Here is a 27,813-nt window from a genome sequence, read left to right as displayed (position 1 = left end):
CACTTACTGCAGGGAATGCAGCTTTCCCTCAGCAACCAGTGTGGTCAAATGTGGTTGGTACTATCCACTCCCTTCATGTACTGCAGAAATTCACTGAAAATCCTTAGACAGCACCTTCCAAACACACAACCACTTCCATCTAGAAAGACAAGGGTAGCAGATACATGGGAATATCACCACCTTCAAATTCCCCACCAAACCCCTTTACCATCCTGACTTGGAAGTATATTGTGGTTCCTTCACTGCTGCTGGGTCAAAATCCTGGAATCTCCTCCCTTAAGTCTCGTTTAGTACCTTGTTTTTCCTCTGAGCTTGAGATATTTGCGTATCATTTATACTTAAAATGCTGTAACGATGAAAGCAGAGGCTGGTGTTGTGGGTGGCATGTAATGGGGATAAGGCCTTGGATTTGTATGGGAAGCAACAAGTATCTTTTAAGTTTGAAATAAGAATGAGGTGGGACTGAGGAAAAGGCATTGAGGTCATGACCAGATTGAGTACTGGGATAGACTCAAGGGGCTGAATGGCCTACTCCAGTTCCTTTGTAACTAAGATGGGAAGCATTCTTGAGGCTTCAAACCTGGCCACCCACACGAATGAATTTTCGTTTCTACGAAATCTAGGGTGGGCCTCACCGTGATAACAGCCAGTTGCTCAAAAGACCAGACTCAGTACTGCAGTCACTCTGAAACACAGGGGAAGTTTCAGGCTTGTTTATTTAGAAATTACAACTGATTTTAGAGAAGTCAACAGAGTCTTGCTTTAGATTCTATTGTTTGAACATGTCTTCACAGGTTGAAGCCATTGGCGGATTAACAACAAATCAGACACAAAATCCGAAACGCTGAAACAGGTGATTTCCACTGAGAACTGTGTGTGAGTTACTCATCAGCTGTAATCCCAGAGGCTGGCCTCTCAGGGCTGGGGGTTTCTCAGTTGGGTGCTATTTGTGGCTAAGAGACACCAGACTGACAACTTCCACCTGCAGAGAAATGGGGTTAGTTTGATCTGATTGCACTCTTTCAAGGGTCAAGGGTCAATAAAAATAAGCAAAGAAACGCACTCTTACCTGGATCCATGTAGAACTGTAGTGAGGGCCTACAATTGCAGGATCCCACACTGTTTTGCAATCCTGCAATGAGGAAATCTCTCTCTCGCTGGGACTGACTGGGATGTGGAAAGTGCGGCCTGAGATAGTGGTGGAAGTAACTTCCACCACGCTATTGAAAATGGAATTTGATGGTTATTTAAAAAGGAATAATTGGGCAGCTTTAGAGAGGGAAGGCGGGAGAATGGCATGAAGGGATTTGCTCATTTAAAGGGGCAGCACAGACACAGTGGACAGAATGGCCTCCTTTTGTGCTGTATCAATTCTGTGATGGGAGAATGGGATGGTAGCGGTAACGGCTGCAACATGTGGGAGCTTATGACAGTTTTGGTTCTTTGTGTGTGTGTGTGTCTGTGTGTGTGTGCTCGGGTGTGCGTACGTGTGTGTCAGTGTGTGTAGGGTGTGTGGGTGTGTGTGGGGGTGTGTGTGGGTGTGTCTGTGTGTGCATCCGTCTGACTGTGTGTGCCTGCATATGTATCTGAATGTTTGTGTATCCGTGTATGCCCTTGTGTGTGCATGTGTCTCTGTGTGTCTTTGTGTATCCATGTGACTGTTTGATTATGTGCGTGTATCTATATATATATATATATATGCATATCGGTGTGTGTTGTGTCTGTGTGTGTGTGTGTATGTGTGTGTATGTGTTGTGTCTGTGTGTGTGTGTCAATGTATCTATATGTGTATCTATGTGTGCATGTGTGTCTGTATGTTTATGTATCTGTGTGACTTTCTGTGTGCACGTCTGGGAGAAACTCTGGGAGACCAGAGTTGAAAAATGTTGTGCTGGAAAAACACAGCATCCGAGGAGCAGGAGAATCGACGTTTCGGGCATCAGGAATGTGTGCACGTGTGTTTGTCTATCTGTGCTTGTGTCTGTTTGTGCATCCATGTGTGTCCGTGTACATGCATGTTAGTGTTTGTGTATCTGTGAATGCATGTCTGCATATGTGTTTGTATGTCCATGTGTGTGCATGTGATGTGCGGCTGCGTACATGATTAAAATAGCAAACCATCTGCAGCAAAATTAGTATCCCTCATGCCATATGGAGTTTTCTCGATCTGTTCTGAAAAAGGGTCACTCGACCCAAAACATTAACTCTGATTTCTCTCCACAGGTGCTGCCAGATGAGCTGAGTTTTTCCAATTGTTTCTGTTTATGTTTCAATTTTTTCAATCCTCAGTGGAAATCACCTGTTTCAGCGTTTCGGATTTTGTGTCTGATTTGTTGTTAATCCGTCAATAGCTTCAACCTGTGAAGACAAGTTCAAACAATAGAATCTAAAGCAAGACTCTGTTGGCTTCTCTAAAATCAGTTGTAATTTCTCAATAAACAAGCCTGAAACTCCCCCTGTGTTTCAGGGTGACTGCATTACGGAGTTTGGTTAGTCTTTAGGAAAGACAGCTGAACTGAAGCAAAGATTCCCAGCCTGGAATGCTCCAGTGAAATGGCCATGTATCAAAACAGGCTGAGGATTATCTGTACAGAGTTCGCCTGTGAGTAATTTATGGTCAGAGACGATGAAAGTGAAAATGATAACATCACTGAAAGGAAGATCTATATCTTATGGGCTCAAATGATTCAAGGAATAAATGCTGTTTCCTTGAAATTCGCTGGGAGAACTGTAGATGTGAATACGTGATTGATGTTTGACTAAAACTGGAAGTTGGTGCCCACTCCACCCCATACGTGGTGCCACTGATGATTGGCTGTCTGATGCCCGCTTCCGTCCATTGCGGTAATTGTCACTCTGCCTGGTGAGTGGTACCCAGCGATGGAGGGGCAAAGTGAGAGGGAGGGAGGCAGCAAAGGGATTGAGAGTACAACGGTGGAGGCGCCGGGGGTGTGCGAAACTGTGATCCTGGTGCCATTTGACTGGAATCAAGCTGAAACAGTTGAAAATAAATCCTTTAACTCGTCCTTATCTCTGATGCCAGCAGCTCCATTGGCAGTGACGCCATGGGCATTGAGACTGTCTGAGGGTTAAGCTTCTGGTGGCAAAATAAACACATCGCCAATGACCCTCAAGATTTAAAATGTTTCTTCATCACCGTCTTCAGTGGGAGAGCCCTTAGTTTTCAATGGGGTCCCCTGGGATCCAGTTTCCCACACAAGGGAACAGTCCATGTTGCATCCACCCTGTCCAGTACCCTTCCGGTCTTCTTACTTCAATAAGATCATCTCTCATTCTTCCAATCTCCGATGAGAACAAGCCCAAACTTCTGAACCTCTTGTCCACCCCCTTAATCCTTTCATCCCAGCTACAATATAAAAAGCAGAAAGTGTTGGAGGAACTCAGCAGGTCTGGCAGCTTCCGTGGAGAGAGAAACAGAGATTAAGTCCAATACGAATGTTTGATCTTTCATCCCAGAGGTGGAGACTGGACATGGGGCAGGAGTGTCTGACCTTTGGAGCGATGGTACCACCAAGGGAGGCTACCAAGGAAGACTCTCCTTCTCAACCTCTCCCCTCACCTGGTGACCCTGCTCTCTCTCTCTCTCTCTCTCTCTCTCGTTACCCATTCTCTTTTATGACCAATACCACTGCAGCATCATCAGATCGAACACAATCCAAGAGAAAACTGTTGTGGTCCTCTCCTTTTGAAGTTGGGTCTGTTGTGGAAGTCCAGCTGTCTTTTCTTCAGCACCCCCCCCCCACCTCTCACTGGCTAATTCTCCAGCTAAGTAAGACCAAATGGCCTGAAAGTTTTGAACCCAGCTCAGAGTCAGGAACTTCTTTCACAGGATCCCTGGGACCAGGGGAATTGTCGAATGGATGTTAAAACAGTTCTGGGCAAATCCCATGGAGTAAATAGAACATAGAACATAGAACATAGAACAATACAGCACAGAACAGGCCCTTCAGCCCACGATGTTGTGCCGAACTTCTAACCTAGATTAAGCACCCATCCATGTACCTATCCAAATGCCGCTTAAAGGTCGCCAATGATTCTGACTCTACCACTCCCACGGGCAGCGCATTCCATGCCCCCACCACTCTCTGGGTAAAGAACCCACCCCTGACATCTCCCCTATACCTTCCACCATTCACCTTAAATTTATGTCCCCTTGTAACACTCTGTTGTACCCGGGGAAAAAGTTTCTGACTGTCTACTCTATCTATTCCTCTGATCATCTTATAAACCTCTATCAAGTCACCCCTCATCCTTCGCCGTTCCAACGAGAAAAGGCCGAGAACTCTCAACCTATGCTCGTACGACCTATTCTCCATTCCAGGCAACATCCTGGTAAATCTTCTCTGCACCCTCTCCAAAGCTTCCACATCTTTCCTAAAGTGAGGCGACCAGAACTGCACACAGTACTCCAACTGTGGCCTAACCAAAGTCCTGTACAGCTGCAACATCACTTCACGACTCTTGAATTCAATCCCTCTGCTAATGAACGATAATATTCCATAGGCCTTCTTACAAACTCTATCCACCTGAGTGGCAACCTTCAAAGATCTATGTACATAGACCCCAAGATCCCTCTGTTCCTCCACCTGACTAAGAACCCTACCATTAACCCTGTATTCCGCATTCTTATTTGTTCTTCCAAAATGGACAACCTCACACTTGGCAGGGTTGAACTCCATCTGCCACTCCTCAGCCCAGCTCTGCATCATATCTAAGTCCCTCTGCAGCCAACAACAGCCCTCCTCACTGTCCACAACTCCACCTATCTTCGTATCATCTGCAAATTTACTGACCCACCCTTCGACTCCCTCATCTAAGTCATTAATAAAAATTACAAACAGCAGAGGACCCAGAACTGAACCCTGCGGAACTCCACTTGTAACTGGGCTCCAGGCTGAATATTTACCATCTACCACCACTCTCTGCCTTCGACCGGTTAGCCAGTTTTCTATCCAATTGGCCAAATTTCCCTCTATCCCATGCCTCCTGACTTTCCGCATAAGCCTACCACGGGGAACCTTATCAAATGCCTTACTAAAATCCATGTACACTACATCCACTGCTCTACCCTCATCCACATGCTTGGTCACCTCCTCGAAGAATTCAATAAGACTTGTAAGGCAAGACCTACCCTTCACAAATCCGTGCTGGCTGTCCCTAATCAAGCAGTGTCTTTCCAGATATTCGTAAATCCTATCCCTCAGTACCCTTTCCATTACTTTGCCTACCACAGAAGTAAGACTAACTGGCCTGTAATTCCCGGGGTTATCCCTATTCCCTTTTTTGAACAGGGGCACAACATTCGCTACTCTCCAGTCCCCTGGTACCACCCCCGTTGCCAGTGAAGACGAGAAGATCATTGCCAACGGTACTGCAATTTCCTCTTGCTTCCCACATAATCCTAGGATATATCCCGTCAGGCCCGGGGGACTTGTCTATCCTCAAGTTGTTCAAAATGTCCAACACATCTTCCTTCCTAACAGGTATCTCTTCTAGCTTATCAGTCCGTTTCACACTCTCCTCATCAACAATACGGTCCCTCTCGTTCATAAATACTGAAGAGAAGTACTTGTTCAAGACCTCTCCTATCTCTTCCGACTCAATACACAGTCTCCCACTACTGTCCTTGATTGGACCTACCCTCGTTCTCGTCATTCTCAGGTTTCTCACATACGCATAGAATGCCTTGGGGTTATCCTTGATCCTATCCGCCAAGGATTTTTCATGCCCTCTCTTAGCTCTCCTAATCCCTTTCTTCAGGTCCCTTCTGGCTATCCTGTATCCCTCCACTGCTCTGTCTGAACCTTGTTTCCTCAACCTTATGTAAGCCTCCTTCTTCCTCTTTACTAGACATTCAATCTCCCTCGTCAACCAAGGCTCCCTCACACGACCATTTCTTTCCTGCCTGATCGGTACATACATATCAAGGACACGTCGTATCTGCTCCTTGAAAAAGTTCCACATTTCCACCACATCCTTCCCTGACAGCCTATGCTCCCAACGTATGCTCCTCAAATCCTGTCTTACAGCATCGTAATTTCCCTTCCCCCAATTGTAAAATCTTCCTTGTTGTGCGCACCTATCTCTCTCCATAACCAAGGTGAAAGTCACAGAATTGTGGTCACCGTCACCAAAATGTTTCAGGATTTCTACGGGCTCATCAGTGATATCTCCAGCTTACCTTCAATGTGGAAACTCTGGGTCACTGGTATCTAAGCCTTATGCTGATTTAGTTGGGCCAGCAGAAATGACACTTCTGCTGGAGTGGAACCTCATTAGTTCAGAAAGAGAGAATTGCCCAAGGTTCCCTGCAAGTGTAAGGACTGAGTCTGTGTGGGCCAAGAGGTTTGTGTGGGACCTGCTGACACTCCCGGGTGTTGCTCACAGCGAGAGAGTGGAACTGCATTCAAGAGAGAAAACTAATACTTCAACAGGAGATGTAACCAGAAAGAGATGGAGAAAGGAGCAAAAACCACAAAAGCAAGAAATTAATGATGTGGTAAAAATGGGGTAAATTAAAATCAAGAGAAGTATCAAACACTATTGCATAACCTCCAAATTGATTGGACTAATTGGAATGCAATGCCCCACATGTGAATTATTCAGTAACTCCTTCATCGGATGGAGTAATGTGTATAATGGTTGGCAGGTCATGTTGCAGTTGTATATGACTTTGGTTCGGCCACATTTGGAATACTGCGTACAGTTCTGGTCGCCACATTACCAAAAGGGTGTGGATGCTTTGGAGAGGGTGTAGAGGAAGTTCACCAGGATGTTGTCTGGTCTGGAGGGCGCTACCTATGAAGAGAGGTTGAGTAGATTAGGATTATTTTCATTAGAAAGACAGAGGTTGAAGGGGGGACCTGATTAAGATCTACAAAATCATGAGAGATATAGACAGGGTGGATAGCAAGAAGCTTTTTCCCCAGAGTGGGGGACTCAATTACTAGGGGTCACAGGTTCAAGGTGAGAGGGAAAAGGTTTAAGGGAGATATACGTGGAAAGTTCCTTACGCAGAGGGTGGTGGGTGTCTGGAACACATTGCCAGTGGAGCTGGTAGAGGCGGACACAATAGCATCATTTAAGATGTATCTAGGCAGATACATGAATGAGCTGGGAGCAGAGGGATACAGGTCCTTAGAAAATAGGTGACAGGTTTAGATAGAGGATCTGGATTAGCACAGGCTTGGAGGGCCGAAGGACCTGTTCCTGTGCTGGAGTTTTCTTTGTTCTTTATTCTGAACAGTAAAGTATGCAACTCTACACTTTTTCTCTTCACATTAAAGTACAGACTCTGCAGATAACGAATCATTCATAAACTGTCTGCTCTGGTAGTGGGGACAAGTCATCTTGGTGATAGCCCACAGCTCCAGTGAGCCTACACAAAACTACTACTTTCTAAATGATTTTTATGGGATATGCATCACATTGTCCAGACCAGCATTTGTGACCCATCCCTAATCGCCCTTGAACTGAGGGACTTGCTAAACCATTTTGGGGGATAGTTAAGAGTCAACCACATTTACTGTGGGTCTGGAGTCACACGTAGCCCAGACTAGGTATGAGGCCAGTAGGCTTCCTTCCCTAAATGGCATTAGCAAACCAGATGCAATTTTTAAATGACAGTTGAAGATGGTTTCACGGTTACTATCTCTCAATTCCAAATGTTGTTTGTTCAGCTTTAAAATCCACAGCTGGTGGAGTTTGTATCTGTCTCCCTCAATCATTCGCCTGAACTTGGGGTTGACCATTTGAGTGGCATTACCATTAAACTCCCTTACCCCTCCTATTCCTGCCTGGTTACAAGATTGGCTTGAATCATTTGTTTAGATTCTTTTTTTTTAATGTAAATGATTTAATGTACGGCAATTGAAGAGCTCCAGTCAATGTGAACAGAAATGAATCTAAACTCTCTCCACTTCCACAATAGGGTTCACTTCAAAAGAAGAAGACCCACTTCAGTTTTCTTGTAAATATGAGCAGCTCTTTCCATGCTCTGAGACAGAATACCATTGTCTAGAAATACATTTACTTCTTAATTCCCCGGTGGGGGGGGTGCGTGGGGGGTGGCTGTAGACAGAACTGGCCACTTGACAGAGAGAATATTAGTTTATGAGTCATGATGGAATCACCCTGCCATAATAGGATTGTCAGCAGCTTTGGGTTGGAGGTGGGGTAACTTGCACTGCTTGAATGCTTTTACAGTGAAACAAAAGAAATTATGTCTTTGGGGAGGGGTGTACTGTGAAAAATATTCTAGCAACTGATGATGGCGGCTTCCGTCTGCTACAAGGCAACAGTGAACTTTGATGGGTTTTTACGACTGTTTCGGTAACAGTCCACTGAATTATTTTTAATAACTCAATCTGTTTTGACATGTTACGATATACCACCGGGACAAGTGAGACTTAAACTTGGACCTTCTGGACCAGGTGAATAAACACTGCCAAAAGGCAACTTACTGGTCACCTATAACGGCCTTTGTAATTCTAGATTCATGAACTGAATCTAAATTCATTGGGAGCCAGAACCCAGAGATCAAATTGTGCCAAAAGAACATTCACTGGGAGTAACCGGCCTGGTTATTCAGGTCCTAATAAAAGGCTTTGAGCTTCTCTTCACTGTTTTGCTGTGTCCTGGTGTCTTCTATTGGCTTTCAATTTGGCTTCACATTTCCAGCAGTGACAACGCTTTCCATAGACCCCAAACTGGTGCCTGTGTGCAGAACAACATGAGGCAACTGCCCAGTGTTCAAGAAGAGCTGACAGAGGTTCATCTCCCATCAACTTCTGTGATTAGAGAGGAGGCATGCGGAGCGTGGGACAGGAGGAGGTGCGTGCATGGACTTTGAGGTGGCTTTGCAAAGGTGCATGTGTCCCATGGAAATATGAAGAGAATCCCTTGCTCCCGAAGCGGTCTCCTCTACATTGGGGAGACTGGACGCCTCCTAGCAGACCGCTTTAGGGAACATCTCTGGGACACCCGCACCAATCAACCACATCGCCCTGTGGAGCAACATTTCAACTCCCCCTCCCACTCTGCCGAGGACATGGAGGTGCTGGGCCTCCTTCACTGCAACTCCCTTACCACCAGATGCTTGGAGGAAGAACGCCTCATCTTCTGCCTCGGAACACTTCAATCCCAGGGCATCAATGTGGACTTCAACAGTTTCCTCACTTCCCCTTCCCCCACCTCACCCTAGTTCCAAACTTCCAGCTCAGCACTGTCCCCATGACTTGTCCTATCTGCCTATCTTCTTTTCCACCTATCCATTCCACCCACTCCCCCCCCCCCCCCCCACTGACCTATCACCTTCATCCCCTCCCCCACTCACCCATTGTACTCTATGCTACTTTCTCCCCACCCCCACCCTCCTCTCATTTATCTCTCCACCCTTCAGGCTCTCTGCCTGTATTCCTGATGAAGGGCTTTTGCCCGCAACGTCGATTTTCCTGCTCCTCAGATGCTGCCTGAACTGCTGTGCTTTTCCAGCACCACTCTAATCTAGAATCTGGTTTCCAGCATCTGCAGTCCTTGTTTTTACCTAATATGAAGAGAAAGGCAACTTGCCTCGTACGATCAAGATATGTTTAAGGGAAAGCTGGACAAACAGGAGGGAGGCAAGGAAGGGAGGGTTACACTGAGAGCATTTGGTGTGGTAGGAGACAGTTCATGTGGGCCATCATCATCTGCCTCAGCCTTTGGAGCTGAATGGCCTGTTTGGCGGTCGGACATTCTGTCCTGTTGTTCAGGAGCATGAGATACAGCCACTAGCTGGGTGAGGTAGGAACATAGGAGGTAAGAGCAGGAGTAGACCGTCTGGCCCATCTGACCAGCCTCCCTCAAGGCACCATCGCCAGATGAATGACTCCCTCCATGGATCGCCACCTTGAGGCTGGGTGCGTTCCGATAATGCCCTCGGGAGCTCCGGGGTCAGGGCGAGGGATGTAGCAAGGTCAAAGGGAGGAGGACCACACCAGGCAGAGGGAAGGCTGTGTACCTCACCCACTGTAAACCCTGGCAGAAGGCTTCAGTGACAAATTGGTCCCACTCATTGTAGCTTGACAAGTCACTGACATCTGACTTCCGCCATGGAATCAGAGACTTTACAGTATGGACAGAGGCCCTTCAGCCCATCGTATCAGACAATGATGATGGACCGAGGTCCCTACATTAATAAAGCCATCCCTGCCAGCCTAACCCTCCTCAACTCCAAACAGGCTTAGACCCAGAAAACCAATGTTGGCCTCACCATTCAACCCCACCCCAAAAAATACCTGACATTTTCTGCTCCTGTCTCACATTTCCGGATTCCAAGTTTCGTTTCCCATTAAAGAAGGAAGTTGCTGGCACTTCACCAATTCAGGAACAATGACTGGACGCTGAGAATCTGCACCACCCAAACTGGATTACTCACTGTCTGAGTCAGCCTGAGTGTAAGGTGTGTATTTTACACCAGAATTTGACAGTAAGTCATGGTGACTCCAGCAGCTTGAGTAATCTGAGTGGAGTGTGAATGAAATGGTCCCTCCAGGAGGTGGCAATGGGGTGGGGGAGGAACTCCAGCAGTCAGACAGACCATCTCTGGAATGAAGAATGTTCGAAGAAAGGCTGGCATTTAGGATGAAGGGAGACAAACAGAAGGAACACAGCAAGCCAGGCAGCATCAGTAGGAACAGGCAGGAGGCTGGGAGAACACAGGAAGGCAGGCAGCATCAGGAGGGACAGGCAGGAGGCTGGGAGAACACAGCAAGGCAGGCAGCATCAGGAGGGACAGGCAGGAGGCTGGGGGAGCACAGCAAGGCAGGCAGCATCAGGAGGGACAGGCAGGAGGCTGGGAGAACACAGGAAGGCAGGCAGCATCAGGAGGGACAGGCAGGAGGCTGGGAGAACACAGCAAGGCAGGCAGCATCAGGAGAGACAGGCAGGAGGGTGGGGGAGCACAGCAAGCTAGGCAGCATCAGGAGGGACAGGCAGGAGGCTGGGAGAACACAGCAAGGCAGGCAGCATCAGAAGAGACAGGCAGGAGGCTGGGGGAACACAGCAAGCTAGGCAGCATTATGAGGGACAGGCAGGAGGCTGAGGGAACACAGCAAGGCAGGCAGCATCAGGAGGGACAGACAGGAGGCTGGGGGAACACAGCAAGGCAGGCAGCATCAGAAGGGACAGGCAGGAGGCTGGGGGAACACAGCAAGGCAGGCAGCATCAGGAAGAGACAGGCAGGAGGCAGGGGGAACACAGTAAGCCAGGCAGCATCGGTATCGACAGGCAGGAGGCTGGGAGAACACAGCAAGGCAGGCAGCATCGGTAGCGACAGTCAGGAGGCTAGGGGAACACTGCAAGGCAGGCAGGATCAGGAGGTGCAGAAATCAACAGTTTGTGTGTAACCCATCTTCAGGAGTGGGAGTGGGTTTTGTGGGAAGCTGCAGATAAAGGGGTGGCATGGGGCAAGATGGGGCAAGAAGTGGGGATAGGTGAAGATAAGTTGAGCGTAAACCTGGTTGGTCAATGGGAGGAATGAACCTAGTTGGCTGCAGGGAGGGGGGAGGGGCTGTGAGGGGAGTTGGGGATTGGGAGGGAGATTATTTGAAATTGGAGAACTCAATATTGAGTCCTCCGAGCTGTAGGCTGCCCAGGCAGAAGATGAGGTGTTCTTCCACCAATTTGTGGTTTGGTTCTTTGGGGCATTGGAGGATGCCGAGGATGGTCATGTCATGGAATCTTAGAGATGTACAGCACAGAAACAGACCCTTCAGTCCAACTCATTCATGACAACCAGATATCCCAACCCAATGCAGTCCCACCTGCCAGCACCCTGCCCATACCCCTCCAAACCCTTCCTATTCATATACCCATCCAGATGCCTTTTAAATGCTGCAATTGTACCAGCCTCCACCATTTCCTCTGGCAGCTCATTCCATACACACATCACCCTCTGTGCGAAAAAGATGACCCATAGGTCTCTTATATATCTTGCCCCTCTCACCCTCAACCTATGCCCTCAAGTTCTGGATTCCCCCACCCCAGGGAAAAGACCTTGTCTATTTATCCTATCCATGCCCCTCACGATTTTACATGCCTCTATAAGGTTACCCCTCAGCCTCCAACGCTCCAGGGAAAACAACCCTAGCCTATTCAGCCTCTCCCTATAGCTCAGATCCTCCAACCCTGCCAACATCCTTGTAAATCTTTTCTGAACCCTTTCAAGTTTCACAGCATCGTTCTGATAGGAAGGAGAACAGAATTTCATGCAATATTCCAAAAGTGGCCTAACAAAAGGGCGGCATGGTGGCACAATGGTTAGCACTGCTGCCTCACAGCGCCAGAGACCTGGGTTCAATTCCCGCCTCAGGCGACTGCCTGTGTGGCGTTTGCACATTCTCCCCGTGTCTGCGTGGGTTTCCTCCCACAGTCCAAAGATGTACAGGTCAGGTGAATTGGCCATGCTAAATTGCCTGTAGTGTTAGGTAAGGGGTAGATGTAGGGGTATGGGTGGGTTGTGCTTCGGCGGGGCGTTGTGGACTTGTTGGGCCGAAGGGCCTGTTTCCACACTGTAAGTAATCTAATCTAATCTAAATGTCTTGTACAGCCACAATATGACCCCCCAACTCCTGTACTCAATACTCTGACCAATAAAGAAAAGCATACCAAACGTCTTCTTCACTATCCTATCTACCTGCAATTCCACTTTCAAGGAGCTATGAACTGGCATTCCAAGGTCTCGTTGTTCAGCAACACTCCCTAGGACCTTACCATTAAGTCCTGCTAAGATTTCCTTTCCCAAAATGCAGCACCTCGCACTTATCTGAATTAAACTCCATCTGCCACTTCTCAGCCCATGGCCCATCTGATCAAGATTCCATTGTAAGCTGAGGTAACTCTCTTCACTGTCCACTACACCTCCAATTTTGTTGTCATTTGCAAACTTACTAACTGTAGCTCTTATGCTTGCATCCAAATTATTTATATAAATGATGAACAGTAGTGGATTCAGCACCGATCCTTGTGGAACTCCACTGGTCACAGGCCTCCAGTCTGAAAAACAACCCTCCACCACCACCCTCTGTCTTCTACCTTTGAGCCAGTTCTGTATCCAAGTGGCTAGTTCTTCCAGTATTCCGTGAGATCTAACCTTGCTAATCAGTCTCCCATGGGGAACCTTGTCGAAAGACTTACTGAAGTCCATATAAATCTCGTCTACCACTCTGCCCTCATCAATCTTCTTTGTTACTTCTTCAAAAAACTCAATCAGGTTTGTGAGACATTATTTCCCATGCACAAAGCCATGTTGACTATCCCTAATCAGTCCTTACCTTTCCAAATACATATACATCCTTTCCCTCAGGATTCCCTCCAACAACTTGCCCACTACTGAGGTCAGGCTCATCGGTCTATAGTTCCCTGGCTTGTCTTTACTGCCCTTCTTAAATAGTGGCCCCACGTTAGCCAACCTCCAGTCTTCCGGCACCTCACCTGTGACTATCGATGATACAAATATCTCAGCAAGAGGCCCAGCAATCGCTTCTCTAGCTTCCCACAGAGTTCTAGGATACACCTGATCAGGTCCTAGGGATTTATCTACTTTTATGTGTTCCAATATATCTAGCACTTCCTCCTCTGTAATCTGGACATTTTTCAAGATGTCACCATCTATTTCCCTACAGTCTATATCTTCCATGTCCTTCTCCACTGATGCAAACCACTCGTTTAGTATTTCCCTTATCTCCTGCGGCTCCACACAAAGGCCGCCTTGCTGATCTTTGAGGGGCCCGTTTTCTCCCTAGTTACCTTTTTGTCCTTAATATATTTGTAAAAACCTTTTGGTTTTTTCTTAACTGTATTTGCCGAAGCTATCTCATGTCCCCTTTTTCCTTCCTAATTTTCCTCTTAAGTATAATCCTACCGCCTTTATACTCTTCTAAGGATTCACTCGATCTATCTTGTCTATACCTGACATATGTTGCCGTCGTTTTCATGTCAGAAAGGGAGTGGTTGGTGGAACTGAAATGGGTGGGGACTGGGAGGTCCGGTTGGCCCCTGCGGGCCTGGGTGAGGTGCTCGGTGAACTGTTTCCTCTGAAGAAGGAGCAGACAAGACAAAGGATTCCTCAACTCAGTGTAAACCACAGGCTTCATTCCACATCACTGTGTCCTTGTTTAACCTCAATGTCCCTTCATGACTGGATATGAGAGAAATAGTTAATCCCTGCCACAGACCATCTGTGTGTTCAAATCCCATGTTACAAAAGAGAATTGACAGAGTTCCTCTGGTTGCTGACCCATCAGAATTAAATGTTTCAATGAAGACAGCAATATCTTATAAGTTGTGTTGTGGTTTCATGCAGTTTGTCAACTTTAAAGATATCTCGTGTTAATAAATCTGTTTAGTTTGCTTCAGTTCCACCCATGGATGAATGTTTTATTGTTTAATTAACTGTGTTTGATGCCATTTGCTATGTCTTATTGCTTCTGCCTGGAAATAATTTTATCTCAAATGAAACAGATTTGTCCAAAGGGATTGCTACTGACTTAAACAACGGACATAAGACATGGGAGTGTAAGGAGGCCTTTCGGTTCTCTGAGCCTGTTCTGTAATCACACCTACCTCTGCACTTGTCTGCGCTCATCCATATCCTTATTACTGCCCCACGAGATTACTCCGTGCTCACCACTCCCCCACCCAACACCTCACTCTCTCCAAACTTGAGCTTGTCAGAGCCTCAGTTGCAAACCTCTCACCTCAAACCTAATCTCAAATCCACTGATTTCCGGTTAGCCAATGCCTCAGATTTAAAATTCTCACTTCGTTTTCAAATCCCACCCCTCCTCTCCTTTCCATCCTCTGTCATCTCCTCCCACCCTACAATCTTCCAAATTCTCAACCCTCTTCCCTCTGGTCTCTTCCGTGATTTTCATTGTTCCGTCATTGCTTATTTTGAGCCATAGAGTCATAGAGGTGTACAGCATGGAAACAGACCCTTCGGTCCAACCCATCCATGCCGACCAGATATTCCAACCCTATCTAGTCCCACCTGGCAGCACCCGGCACATATCCCTCCAAACCCTTCCTATTCATATACCCATCAAAATGCCTCTTAAATGTTGCAATTGTACCAGCCTCCACCACATCCTCTGGCAGCTCATTCCATACACGTACCACCCTCTGCATGAAAAAGTTGCCCCTTAGGTCTCTTTTATATCTTTCCCCTCTTACCCTAAACCTATGCCCTCTAGTTCTGGATTCCCCAACCCCAGGGAAAAGACTTTATCTATTTATCCTATCCATGCCCCTCATAATTTTGTAAACCTCTATAAGGTCACCCCTCAGCTTCCAACGCTCCAGGGAAAACAGCCCCAGCCTGTTCAGCCTCTCCCTGTAGCTCAGATCCTCCAACCCTGGCAACATCCTTTTAAATCTTTTCTGAACCCTTTCAAGTTTCACAACATCTTTCCAAAAGGAAGGAGACCAGAATTGCACGTAGTATTCCAACAGGGGCCTAACCAATGTCCTGTACAGCCGCAACATGCCCTCCCAACTCCTGTACTCAATACTCTGACCAATAAAGGAAAGCATACCAAACGCCTTCTTCACTATCCTATCTGCCTGCGACTCCACTTTCAAGGAGCTATGAACCTATACTCCAAGGTCTCTTTGTTCAGCAACACTCCCGAGGACCTTACCATTAAGTGTATAAGTCCTGCTAAGATTTGCTTTCCCAAAATGCAGCACCTCGCATTTATCTGAATTAAACTCCATCTGTCACTTCTCAGCCCATTGGCCCATCTGGTCCAGATCCTGTTGTAATCTGAGGTAACCCTCTTCGCTGTCCATTACACCTCCAATTTTGGTGTCAACTGCAAATTTACTAACTGTACCTCTTATGCTCGCATCCAAATCATTTATGTAAATGACAAAACGTAGAGGGCCCAGCACTGATCCTTGTGGCACTCCACTGGTCACAGACCTCCAGTCTGAAAAACAACCCTCCACCACCACCCTCTGTCTTCTACCTTTGGGCCAGTTCTGTATCCAAATGGCTAGTACTCCCTGTATTCCATGAGATCTAACCTTGCTAACCAGTCTCCCATGAGGAACCTTGTCGAATGCCTTACTGAAGTCCATATAGATCACATCAACAGCTCTGCCCTCATCAATCTTCTTTGTTACTTCTTCAAAAGACTCAAACAAGTTTGTGAGACATGATTTCCCATGCACAAAGCCATGTTGACTATCCCGAATCAGTCCTTGCCTTTCCAAATACATGTACATCCTGTCCCTCAGGATTCTCTCTAACAACTTGCCCACCACTGAGGTCAGGCTCACTGGTCTATAGTTCCCTAGCTTGTCTTTACTGCCCTTCTTAAAAAGTGGCACCACGTTTGCCAATCTCCAGTCTTCCGGCACCTCACCTGTGACTATCGATGATACAAATATCTCAGCAAAAGGCCCAGTAATCACTTCTCCAGCTTCCCACAGAGTTCTATGGTACACCTGATCAGGTCCTGGGGATTTATCCACTTTTAACCGTTTCAAGACATCCAGCACTTCCTCCTCTGTAATCTGGACATTTTGCAAGATGTCACCATCTATTTCCCTACAGTCTATATCTTCCATATCCTTTTCCACAGTAAATACTGATGCAATATATTCATTTAGTATCTCCCTAATCTTCTGTGGCTCCACACAAAGGCCACCTTGCTGATCTTTGAGGGGACCTATTCTCTCCCTAGTTACCCTTTTGTCCTTAATATATTTGTAAAAACCCTTTGGATTTTCCTTAATTCTATTTGCCAAAGCCAACTCATGTCCCCGTTTTGCCCTCCTGATTTCCCTTTTAAGTATACTCCTACTGCCTTTATACTCTTCTGAGGATTCACTCGATCTCTCCTGTCTATACCTAACATACGCTTCCTTCTTTTTCTTAACCAAACCCTCAATTTCTTTAGTCATCTAGAATTCCCTACAGCTACCAGCCTTCCCTTTCACCCTGACAGGAATATACTTTCTCTGGATTCTTGTTATCTCATCTCTGAAGGCTTCCCATTTTCCAGCCGTCTCTTTACCTGCGAACATCTGCCTCCAATCAGCTTTCGAAAGTTCTTGCCTAATACCGTCAAAATTGACCTTTCTTCACTTTAGAATTTTAACTTTTAGATCTGGTCTATCCTTTTCCATCACTATTTTAAAACTCATAGAATTATGGTCGCTGGCCCCAAAGTGCACCCCCACTGTCATCTCAGTCACCTGCCCTGCCTTATTCCCCAAGAGTAGGTCAAGTTTTGCACCTTCTCTAGTAGGTACATCCACATACTGAATCAGAAAATTGTCTTGTACGCATTTAAGAAATTTCTCTCCATCTAAACCTTTAACACTACGGCAGTCCCAGTCGATGTTTGGAAAGTTAAAATCCCCTACCATAACCACCCTATTATTCTTACAGATAGCTGAGATCTCCTTACAAATTTGTTTCTCAACTTCCCTCTGACTATTGGGGGGGTCTCTAATATAATCCCAATAAGGTGATCATCCATTTCTTATTTCTCAGTTCCACCCAACTAACTTCCCTGGATGTATTTCCAGGAATATCCTCCCTTAGCACAGCTGTAATGCTATCCCTTATCAAAAATGCCACTCCCCGTCCTCTCTTTCCTCCCTTTCTATCTTTCCTGTACCATTTGTATCCTGGAACATTAAACTGCCAGTCCTGCCCATCCCTGAGCCATGTTTCCGTAATTGCTATGATATCCCAGTCCCATGTTCCTAACCATGCGTTGAGTTCATCTGCCTTTCCCGTTAGGCCCCTTGCATTGAAATAAATGCAGTTTAATTTATTAGTCCTACCTTGTCCCTGCCTGCCCTGACTGTTTGACTCACTTCTGTTCTCAGCTGTACCCGTCTCAGATTGATCTCTTTCCTCACTATGCTCCTGGGTCCCACCCCCACCCCCACCTTACTCATTTCCATCCTCCCAAGTGGTTCTAGCAAATCTCCCTGCCAGTATATTAGTCCCCTTCCAATTTATGTGCAATCCGTCCTTCTTGTACAGGTCACTTTTACCCCAAAAGAGAATCCAATGATTCAAAAGTGTGAATCCTTCTCCCACACACCATCTCCTCAGCCATGCATTCATCTGCTCTATCCTCCTATTCCTGCCCTCACTAGCTTGTAGCACTGGGAGTAATCCAGATATTATTACTCTTGAGGACCTCAATTTTAAATTTCTGCCTAACTCTCTGTAATCTCCCTTCAGAGTCTCAACCTTTTCCCTTCCAATGTCATTGTTCCAATGTGGATAATGACCTCCCACTGGCCCCTTTCCCCCATGAGAACATTCTGTACCCTCTCTGAGACATCCTTGATCCTGGCACCAGGGAAACAACACACCATTCTGCTTTTTCTCTGCTGGCCACAGAAACGTGTGTCTGTACCTCTGACTACAGAATTCACGAACACAATTGATCTCTTGGAAGCTGACATACCCCACGTTGCATTAGAGCCTCAATACCAGAAACTTGACTGTTTGTGCTACGTTCCCTTCAGAGTCCATCACCCCCTACATTTTCCAAAACAACATACCTGTTTGAAATGGATATATCCGCAAAAGACTCCTGCACTAGCTACCTATCTCTCTCTTACCCTTCCTGGAGTTAACCAATCTATGTGACTGTATCTGAGACATCCCCCCCCGCCCCCCACAACCATCCCCCCCACCCCACCACCCACTTCCTATAACTGCCATCCATCACATACAGTTGCTATTGCAAATTCCTCATCGCTTCTATCTGTGTCTCCAACTGATCCACTCGATCTGATAAGATTCGCATCCAACAGCATTTATGGCAGATATAATCCACAGTAACCCTTAAACTCTCTTTAAACTCCCACATCTGACAAGAAGTACATATCACTGCAAAGGCCATTTTTGCTCCTTCACAGTCTACAGACCCAGAAAATAATACCGTCTTACTCCTCTACAAACACTGCCCCAGGTTAAATTAATAGCTATGGCTTATATTTTAAGTTTAATCAAGAGACTTATCTCCAAAAATATAATCAAGAAAGAATCCACTATACTCACTACTGCAGCCTTTCTCTTGGACAGACTTAAAATAACAATTAACTTATCTGATTCTGTGCTGTGAACTTCACCCAACAGTTCCTCCAAGATTAGTTGTGAATTTCACTGTTTGCGAATTTTCCCAGATGCGCTCCGATGTCCAGCGACACATGAATTCAAACAGCAAAGGCAGTAACTGTGCAGGTTCGTTTTCTCTCTCTCTCTCTCTCTCTCTCTCTCTCCTGCACTGTCCTCACTATGTGCTTCCTTTGTCTGCTCTTCTCCCTTTTAAATGCTGTTGTTTTGACTTTTTTTTCCCCAAACTTCCAAAACAATGCAACAGCATATAAAACAGTAATTGCTGCTCCTGGAATTCGAGGAAATCACCTCCAGCACCTAAAATACCTCAAAAAAAGGAGCAGCTCTTACAGCTAGAAATTTTTCTTGTCCTCCATCTTGGATTACCCAGAATCCTGGGTCCATCTTGAGACCGAGCTCTGGAACTTACTCCGAAATCCCTGCACCTCTCTATCTCCCTCCGTTAAGTTGTTCCTTAAACAGTGCCAAATTCTTTGACCCAGCTTTGGAGCACCTGTCCCAATGTTTCCACCAGTGGCTCAGTTTCTGTTTAATGAACCACGTGAGAAATGCTGTGCTAAAGGTTCGATACAGTTGTCAATGTTGCTGACAGTGGTCAGGAAAGGGACACTGAGATAGTGCAGGTTCAACTCCCACCTCTCCCAGAGATGTGACATTTCCTGTCAGAACCAGCTGATGTTATTTTTGTTTCTCTCCTTAAGCTGATGTGTTGACACTAATTGTTTCTTCCCCCAACCCCCACAGGAAATGCCCAGGACAGAATGAAGATTAAACCTGCAATAAAACTTGGTGACTGAGGATGCTGGAGATCTGAAGTAAACACAGAGAGTGGTGGAAAACCTCAGGAGGCCTGTCTGTTGTGGGGGGGGGGGGGGAGGGAAAGAGAGTGAGAGAGAGAGAGAGAGAGACAGAATCAGTGTTTGGATTGTGATACTACAAGGTCTCTAAGCATCTCATTAAAGATTAGAACAAACCCTTAATGACAGGCCTCTGCCAGACACCTTAAGTGAGTCATAAACAGAAAGTTCTGGAGAAACTCAGCAGACATGACAGCATCTGTGGAGAGAATTAGTGTTTGGACTCCTTTTAGAAAGTGGAATCTCCTGAATCGCTGATTCAGCCACACTGGGTTAGGTGGTTGTGTGGCGTGATGCAGCGGTAACACAAAGTATTTGATCAGTAAGGGTTACCAGGTTTTCTCTGCGAGTTAGAGGAATCGAGATCTGTGCTTCAGTGATGAGAATCAAGTGCAGTTTCAACTTCATGCCCTTTTTCTGTGTAAGCTGCAATTTCAAGCAGGTGCTTTGACAGAATTACACAGTTCGCGAATTGTTGAAGGGGCCAAACTCATTAGTGAAGGGTGGTACATCCGTCAGACTAATCATAAAAACTCACAGCCACATTTAAAGCAGGGAGCACTTACTGCAACCTGGTCAACAAATGAATGAGATCTCAGTTCTAAAACTGAGTCACAATTGTTCTGATGTTAAAGATACAGGCTCCTTTTCCTGATGCTACAAGGTTAGAACAACAGCAGGAAAATGGTGTAGGGAAGTTTCTACGCTGTACATCTCTAAGACTCTATGACTCTAAGTACATCACTGCCATCTGAATAATCACCTGCACAAGTTTCTTTAATGGTGCCACTAAAACCTGTCTGTACTGGGTTTCATTTCAGTATGACTCAGCCTGATTGGAGAACACCGTCACATGTTAGTTAATGCTTGGGCTGAAGTGAATCTGGGGTAACATGCTGCTCATGGGAAAGCCCACGACCAGAGGGTAGAGTCTCAGCAGAAAGGGGTGCCACTTTAATACTGAGCTGAGGAGGAACTTCTACTCCCAGAGTGTCCTTGGAACTCCTTGTTACAGACAGCTGTGAGGGCAGAGTCCTTGTGTGTGTTAAAAGTGGAGATAAATTCTTGATCAGTCGGGGAACCAATGGTTATGGGGAAAGGGCAGGAAAGTGGACGTGAGCAATGTTGGATGAGTCATGATCAAATTCAACAGCTTCTTCTTGTTCCTGTTATGGCCTTATGTATGTGAAATGTGATTCTTATAACTTGCGGTTGAATTGATCTCTCAGTGAATGTTGAGAACAAGAATGAGAGGCTGCAGCGACTAAAGGATGGGGATAGGGATAACTGTGCATTGGGATGAACTTTTCATCTGCAATTCGATTTGTCCACACTGATTTTCACTGGACCCAGCTAGAGCGAGAGAGAGATAAAGAAACTGAGTTATCAAGATTTCTTTGATATTATTGTTGGACCTGGGCTGCCTTGGCAAGTAACATTTGCATCCAATAAGTGCAAGGCAATTACTATTTCCAACACGAGAGAATCTAACCTTTGCCCTTTATTCAATAGGACCATTGACCACCCCTGCACTGGATGCTCCATATAAACACAGTAGCTACAAGAGCAGGTCAGAGGCTAGGAACACTGCAGCAACTAACTCACCTCCTGACTTTCCAAAGCCTGTCCACCATCTACAAGGCACAAGTCAGGAGTGTGATGGAATACTCCCCACTAGCCTAGATGGGTGCAGCTTCAACAACACTCAAGGAGCTTAACACCATCCAGGACAAAGCAGCCGATTGATTGGCACCATGTCCACGTTCATCCCTGCATCACCGACACTAGGTAGCAGCAGTGTGTTCCGTCTACAAGATGCATTGCAGAAATTCACCAGGGCTCCTTAACATGCACCTTAACCAAACCCACTATTATTGGGAAGAACAAGGGCAGCAGATATATGGGCACATCACCACCCCCATGTACCCCTCCAAGCATTCACCATCCTGACTTGGAAATATATCGCCGTTCCTTCCCTGTTGTTAGGTCAAAATCCTGGAATTCTCTCCCTAAGGGCATTGTGGGTCAACCCACAGCACATGGACTGCGGCACACCCCCTACCTTCTCAAGGGGCATCTAGGGGCGGGCAATAAAAACTGGCCCAGCCAGTGACACCCACATCCCATGAGTGAATAAAAAGACCCATTCCATCCATTAATAGGAACGAGGCAATATAAACAGGTGTTGTACACAGTAATTTAGAAAAGATTCAATTGTGGGATGGGGGTGCCACTGGTTGGGCATTGCTGACTGTGTTTATGTGGTGAGTCCTGTTGAGTTTCTGGTCAATGAAAACCCCCAGGATGCTGATAGTGGGGGAATCAGTGATTGTAACACCATTGAATATTAAGGGACAGTGGTTAGATTGTCTCTTATTGGTGATGGTCATTGTCTGGCATTTGTCTGGAATGAATGTTCCTTGCCACTTCTGAGCCCAAGCCTGGATATTGTCCAGATCTTGTTGCATTTGAACATGGACTGCTTCAGTATCTGAGGAGTCACAAATTGTGTTGAACATTCTGCAATTATCGGTGACCATCCCACTTCTGGTGGAGGGAAGGTCATTGATGAAGCAGCTGAAGATGTTTGGGCCTAGGACACTACCCTGAGGAACCCCTGCAGAGATGTCCTGGAGCTGAAATGACTAACCTCCAACAACCACAATCATCTTCCTATGTGCCAGGTATCATTTCAACCACCAGAGAGTTTGCCCCTGATACCCATTGATCCCAGTTTTGCCAGGGCTCCTTGGTGCCACACTCAGTCAAATGCAGCCTTGATGTCAAGGACTCTCATTCTCCCCTCCCTCTGGAATTCAGCTCTTTTGTCCATATTTGAACGAAGGCTGTAATGAGGTCAGGAGCTGAGTGGCTCTGGTGGAACCCAAACTGGGTGTCACTGAGCAGGTTATTGCTGAGCAGGTGCTGCTTGATAGCACTGTTGATGACATCTTCCATCACTTCACTGACAATCGAGAGTAGACTGATGGGATAGTAATTGGCTGGGTTTAATTTGTCCTACTTTTATGTACAGGACATCCTTGAGCAATTTTCCTCATTGTCGGGTAGATACTAGTGTTGTAGCTGTACTGGAACAGCTTGGCTAGGGGAGTGTAAGTTCTGGAGTTCAAGTACTATTGCCAGGACATTGTCAGGACCCTTGGCCTTTGTAGTATCCAGTATCTCTGACCGTTTCTTGATATTACATGAATTGAATTGGCTGAATCTGTGATGCTGGGGACCAGTGCAAGAGGCCGAGATGGATCATCCACTCGGCACTTCTGGCTGAAGATTGCTGTGAAAGCTTCAGCCTTACCTTTTACACTGATGTGCTGGGCTCCTCCTTCATTGAGGATGGGGTGTTTGTGGAGCCTCCTCCTCCAGTGAGTTGTTTAATCATCCGCCACCATTCACGACTGGATTTGGCAGGACTGCAGAGTTTAGGTTTAATCTGTCGGTCTAATCCATGGGATTGCTTAACTCTGTCTATCACTTGCAGATTATATTGCTTGGTATGAAAGTAGGCATTCGACAAGGTTCTCCATGGGGGACTGATTAGCAAGGTTAGATCTCATGGAATACAGGGAGAACTAGCCATTTGGATACAGAACTGGCTCAAAGGTAGAAGACAGAGGGTGGTGGTGGAGGGTTGTTTTTCAGACTGGAGGCCTGTGACCAGTGGAGTGCCACCAGGATCAGTGCTGGGTCTACCGCTTTTCATCATTTATATAAATGATTTGGATGTGAACACAGGAGATATAGTTAGTAGGTTTGCAGATGACACCAAAATTGGAGGTGTGGTGGACAGTGAAGAAGGTTACCTCAGATTACAATGGGATCTTGATCAGATGGGCCAATGGGCTGAGGAGTGGTCGATGGAGTTTAAGTCAGATAAAGGCAAGGTGCTGTATTTTGGAAAGGCAAATATGATCAGGTCTTATACACTTAATGGTAAGGTCTTGCAGGTTCTTAATGGTAATAACCTGCTTGGAGTGCAGGTTCATAGTTCCTTGAAAGTGGAGTCTCAGATAGATAAGGTGGTGAAGAAGGCATTTAGTATTCTCAGAGCATTGAGTGTAGTAGTTGGGAGGTCATGTTGTGGCTGTACAGGACATTAGTCAGGCCATGTTTGGAGTATTGTGTGCAGTTCTGGTCTCCCTCCTGTCAGAAGGATGTTGTGAAACTTGAAAGGGTTCAGAAAAGATTTACAAGGATGTTGCCAAGGTTGGAGGATAGTGAGAGGCTGAATAGGCTGGGGCTGTTTTCTCTGTAGTGTCTGAGGCTGGGGTGTGACCTCATAGAGGTTTATAAAATCGTGAGGGGCATGGATAGGGTAAATAGACAAAGCCTTTTCTCCGGAGTGTGGGAGTCCAGAACTAGAGGGCATAGGTTTAGGGTGAGAGGGGAAAGATATAAAAGAGCCCTAAGGGGTAACTTTTTCATGAGTCTAGATTGGGTTAGGATATCTGGTCGGCATGGACAAGTTGGACCGTAGGGTCTGTTTCTGTGCTGTACATCTCTATTACTCTGTGATTTCATATCTGACTACCTGCTTTTCCACTGCAAACAGTTCTTCTATACGTCTTCATGAAGCACTTTCGAAGCCAATTGTGTTAAAGGTGAGGAAGTCCAGCCTTTATGGCACATGCTCAGAGACAGCAATGTTGGTGTAGAACTGCACTCACATAGTTTGTCATCGAGTCATAGAGCACGGAAGCAGACCCTTCAGTCCAACTCGCCCATGGCAACCAGATATCCTAACCTAATCTAGTCCCATTTGCCAGCACTTGGGGTCCAAATCCCTCCAAACCCTTCCTATTCATATACCCATTCAGATGCCTTTTAAATGTTGTAATTGTACCAATCTCCACCACTTCTTCTGGCAGCTCATTCTATACACGCACTACCCTCTGCGTGAAAATGTGCATGTCAGATGGCAAGTTTTCTTCTGTAGAATACAACAGTGGAGCAGCAGGGGAGACAGGGGTAAGAGTCAGGTGGGTCAGAGGCCAGCGCTAGTTCGGATGGTGGGAGGGTGGACAGCTGAGAGAGCAGGCCAGGTCAGGAGAGAAATGGAGAAGGCAAGAGAGGTGGGAGGAAAAAAGGGTGGGAGTGGAGATCTATTTACCCTAGGGCAGGAGGAGTAGGGAAGAATAAGAAAGTTGGGGAAGGGGGTCATAAGCCACACATTAGCTGTGTGGGATGTTGAATGGACCACAACTGGAGACTAAGTCTGGTCGCCACACTACAGGATGGACGTGATTGCAATAGAAAGGGTGTAGAAAAGATTCACCAGGATGTTGCCTGGACTGGGAGCGATTCAGTGGTGAAGAGAGACTAGATAGACTGGGGTTGTTATCCTTCCAACACAGAAGGCTGGGGAGGGAACCTGACTGAGGAACCTGACATACAAAGTTCTGAGGGGCACAGACTGGATGGATAGGAAGAAACATTTCTCCTTTGTAGACGGATCAGTACCAGGGAGTACATATCCACACAGCATCTGTGGTTTAGATTAGATTACTTACAGTGTGGAAACAGGCCCTTCGGCCCAACAAGTCCACACCGCCCCGCCGAAGCACAACCCACCCATACCCCTACATTTACCCCTTACCTAACACTACGGGCAATTTAGCAAGGCCAATTCACCTGACCTGCACATCTTTGGACTGTGGGAGGAAACCAGAGCACCCGGAGGAAACCCACGCAGACACTGGGAGAACATGCAAGCTCCACACAGTCAGTCGCCTGAGGCGGGAATTGAACCCGGATCTCTGGTGCTGTGAGGCAGCAGTGCTAGCCATTGTGCCACCGTGCAGTTGACAATAACCAGTTAAATTTTAATGAGTTGACTCCACGGGCAAGGAGACCTGTACACACCTAACTGCGTCACTGGATGATGAACATGCTCTGACAATGACTAAACATTATACTTCTAAGAATAAACCATTAATGTAGCAGGAACCATTTTACAAATTTTATTGTGTCTATCGACACTGAAACAAAACCCGACCTGAGTAGTTAGTTCTTCCCAAGCCTTCCCCCAGCACACTTCGACACAACCTGTCATCAATACCTTCTATATTTCCCTCTATAATTATCTACCTTCCCCTCAATGCAGCTATTCGACTTACCTCAGTCATTCAAAAAACATCACATGACGGAATTGGTTTCTGATGCTAATTGGTATTGGTCCATAGCTAACACAATGCATCAATAATATATGAACACACATCAGGCATAGAGAACAACAGATATTGAATAGCAGCAGTATACCATTCTGAAGCCGCATTGCTTGACCTTTATAAAACTACACTCAATTCTGCCAGCAAACCTCGGCTGGATGAAAGGTCACTTCACTCCTCCCTAGAACATCTTGACACCCAGAGCAGTTACATAAGAATCCGACTCATTGACTACAGCTCAGCCTTCAAAACTATTATCCCCTGGAGACTGATTACTAAACTTAGTGATCTCGGACTAAGCCCCACTCTCTGCAACTGGATCCCCAGTTTCCTGATCCACATGCCTCATTCAGTGAAGATTAGGGACAATATTTCATCCTCACTAACACTCAACACTAGAGCCCCTCAGGGGTTCGTACACAGCCCCTTACTGTACTCATTGTAAACCCATCACCAAATACCAGACTAATGCCATTTACAAGTTCACTGATGACACCACCATAGTTGGTCGAATCTCAGATGGCAACGAAACAGAAGACAGACAGGAGGTGGAAGACTCGGAAAAATGGTGCACTGAGAACAACCTGTCTCTCAATGCTGGCAAAACCAAGGAACTCATTATTGACTTTTGGCAGGATGTTACTTATTGCCCCCTACACATTAACAGCACAGAGGTGGAACGAGTGGAGAGTGTCAAGCTCCTGGGAGTGATCATCCACAACAAACTTTCTTGGACTCTTCACGTGGACACATTGGTTACAAAGGCCCAACGACATCTCTTCTTCCTCAGGCAGCTGAGGAAATTTGACATGACGGTGAGTACCCTTACCAACTTTTATAGGTGCACCATCGAGAGCATTCTGTCTGGATGTATCACTACCTGGTATGGCAACGGTACCATTCAAGATCGGAGACAGTTACAGAGAATGGTGAACTCAGCCTGGACAAATCACAAAGGCCAACCTCCCATCTATCGAATCGATCTGCCAGGCCCGCTGTCAAGGAAAGGCTGCCAGCATTCTCATCTGGCAATGTTTTTCTACAACCTCTACATTCGCCTGTACCTCTGTTTTTGCTTTTGCTGCTGTTTCCCTATTGTTTACTTATCTATGCTACTTAACTCTGTGATCTGCCTGTATTGTTCGCAAGACAAAGCTTTTCACTGTGCCTCGGTACATGTGACAATAAATTCAACTCATTGACCTGGAAGGCTATCTCTGTGTCTTTCTCCACTGATACTGCTGGACTTGCTGCAAGTTTCCTACATTTCCTGCTTTCATATCTAGTTCGAGAGATGTTTCCTTGCAGTTTCTTTGTATCACAGATAGAATTTCCTGGGTGCCCAGTCTTACATCATTGATGCATCATGCCACAGTGAACAGTATTAATTAACACTGCAACACCTCATGGGCGGCACGGTGGCACAGTGGTTAGCACTGCTGCCTCACAGCACCAGAGACCTGGGTTCAATTCCTGCCTCAGGCGACTGACTGTGTGGAGTTTGCACGTTCTCCCCATGTCTACCCGGGTTTCCTCCTTGTGCTCGGGTTTACTCCCACAGTCCAAAGATGTGCAGGTCAGGTGAATTGGCCAT

This window comes from Chiloscyllium punctatum, chromosome 40 (genome assembly GCF_047496795.1).
Source record: "Chiloscyllium punctatum isolate Juve2018m chromosome 40, sChiPun1.3, whole genome shotgun sequence".
Lineage (NCBI taxonomy): Eukaryota > Metazoa > Chordata > Chondrichthyes > Orectolobiformes > Hemiscylliidae > Chiloscyllium > Chiloscyllium punctatum.
The sequence above is the reverse complement of the archived record's forward strand: the minus strand, read 5'-3'. Positions refer to the sequence as shown.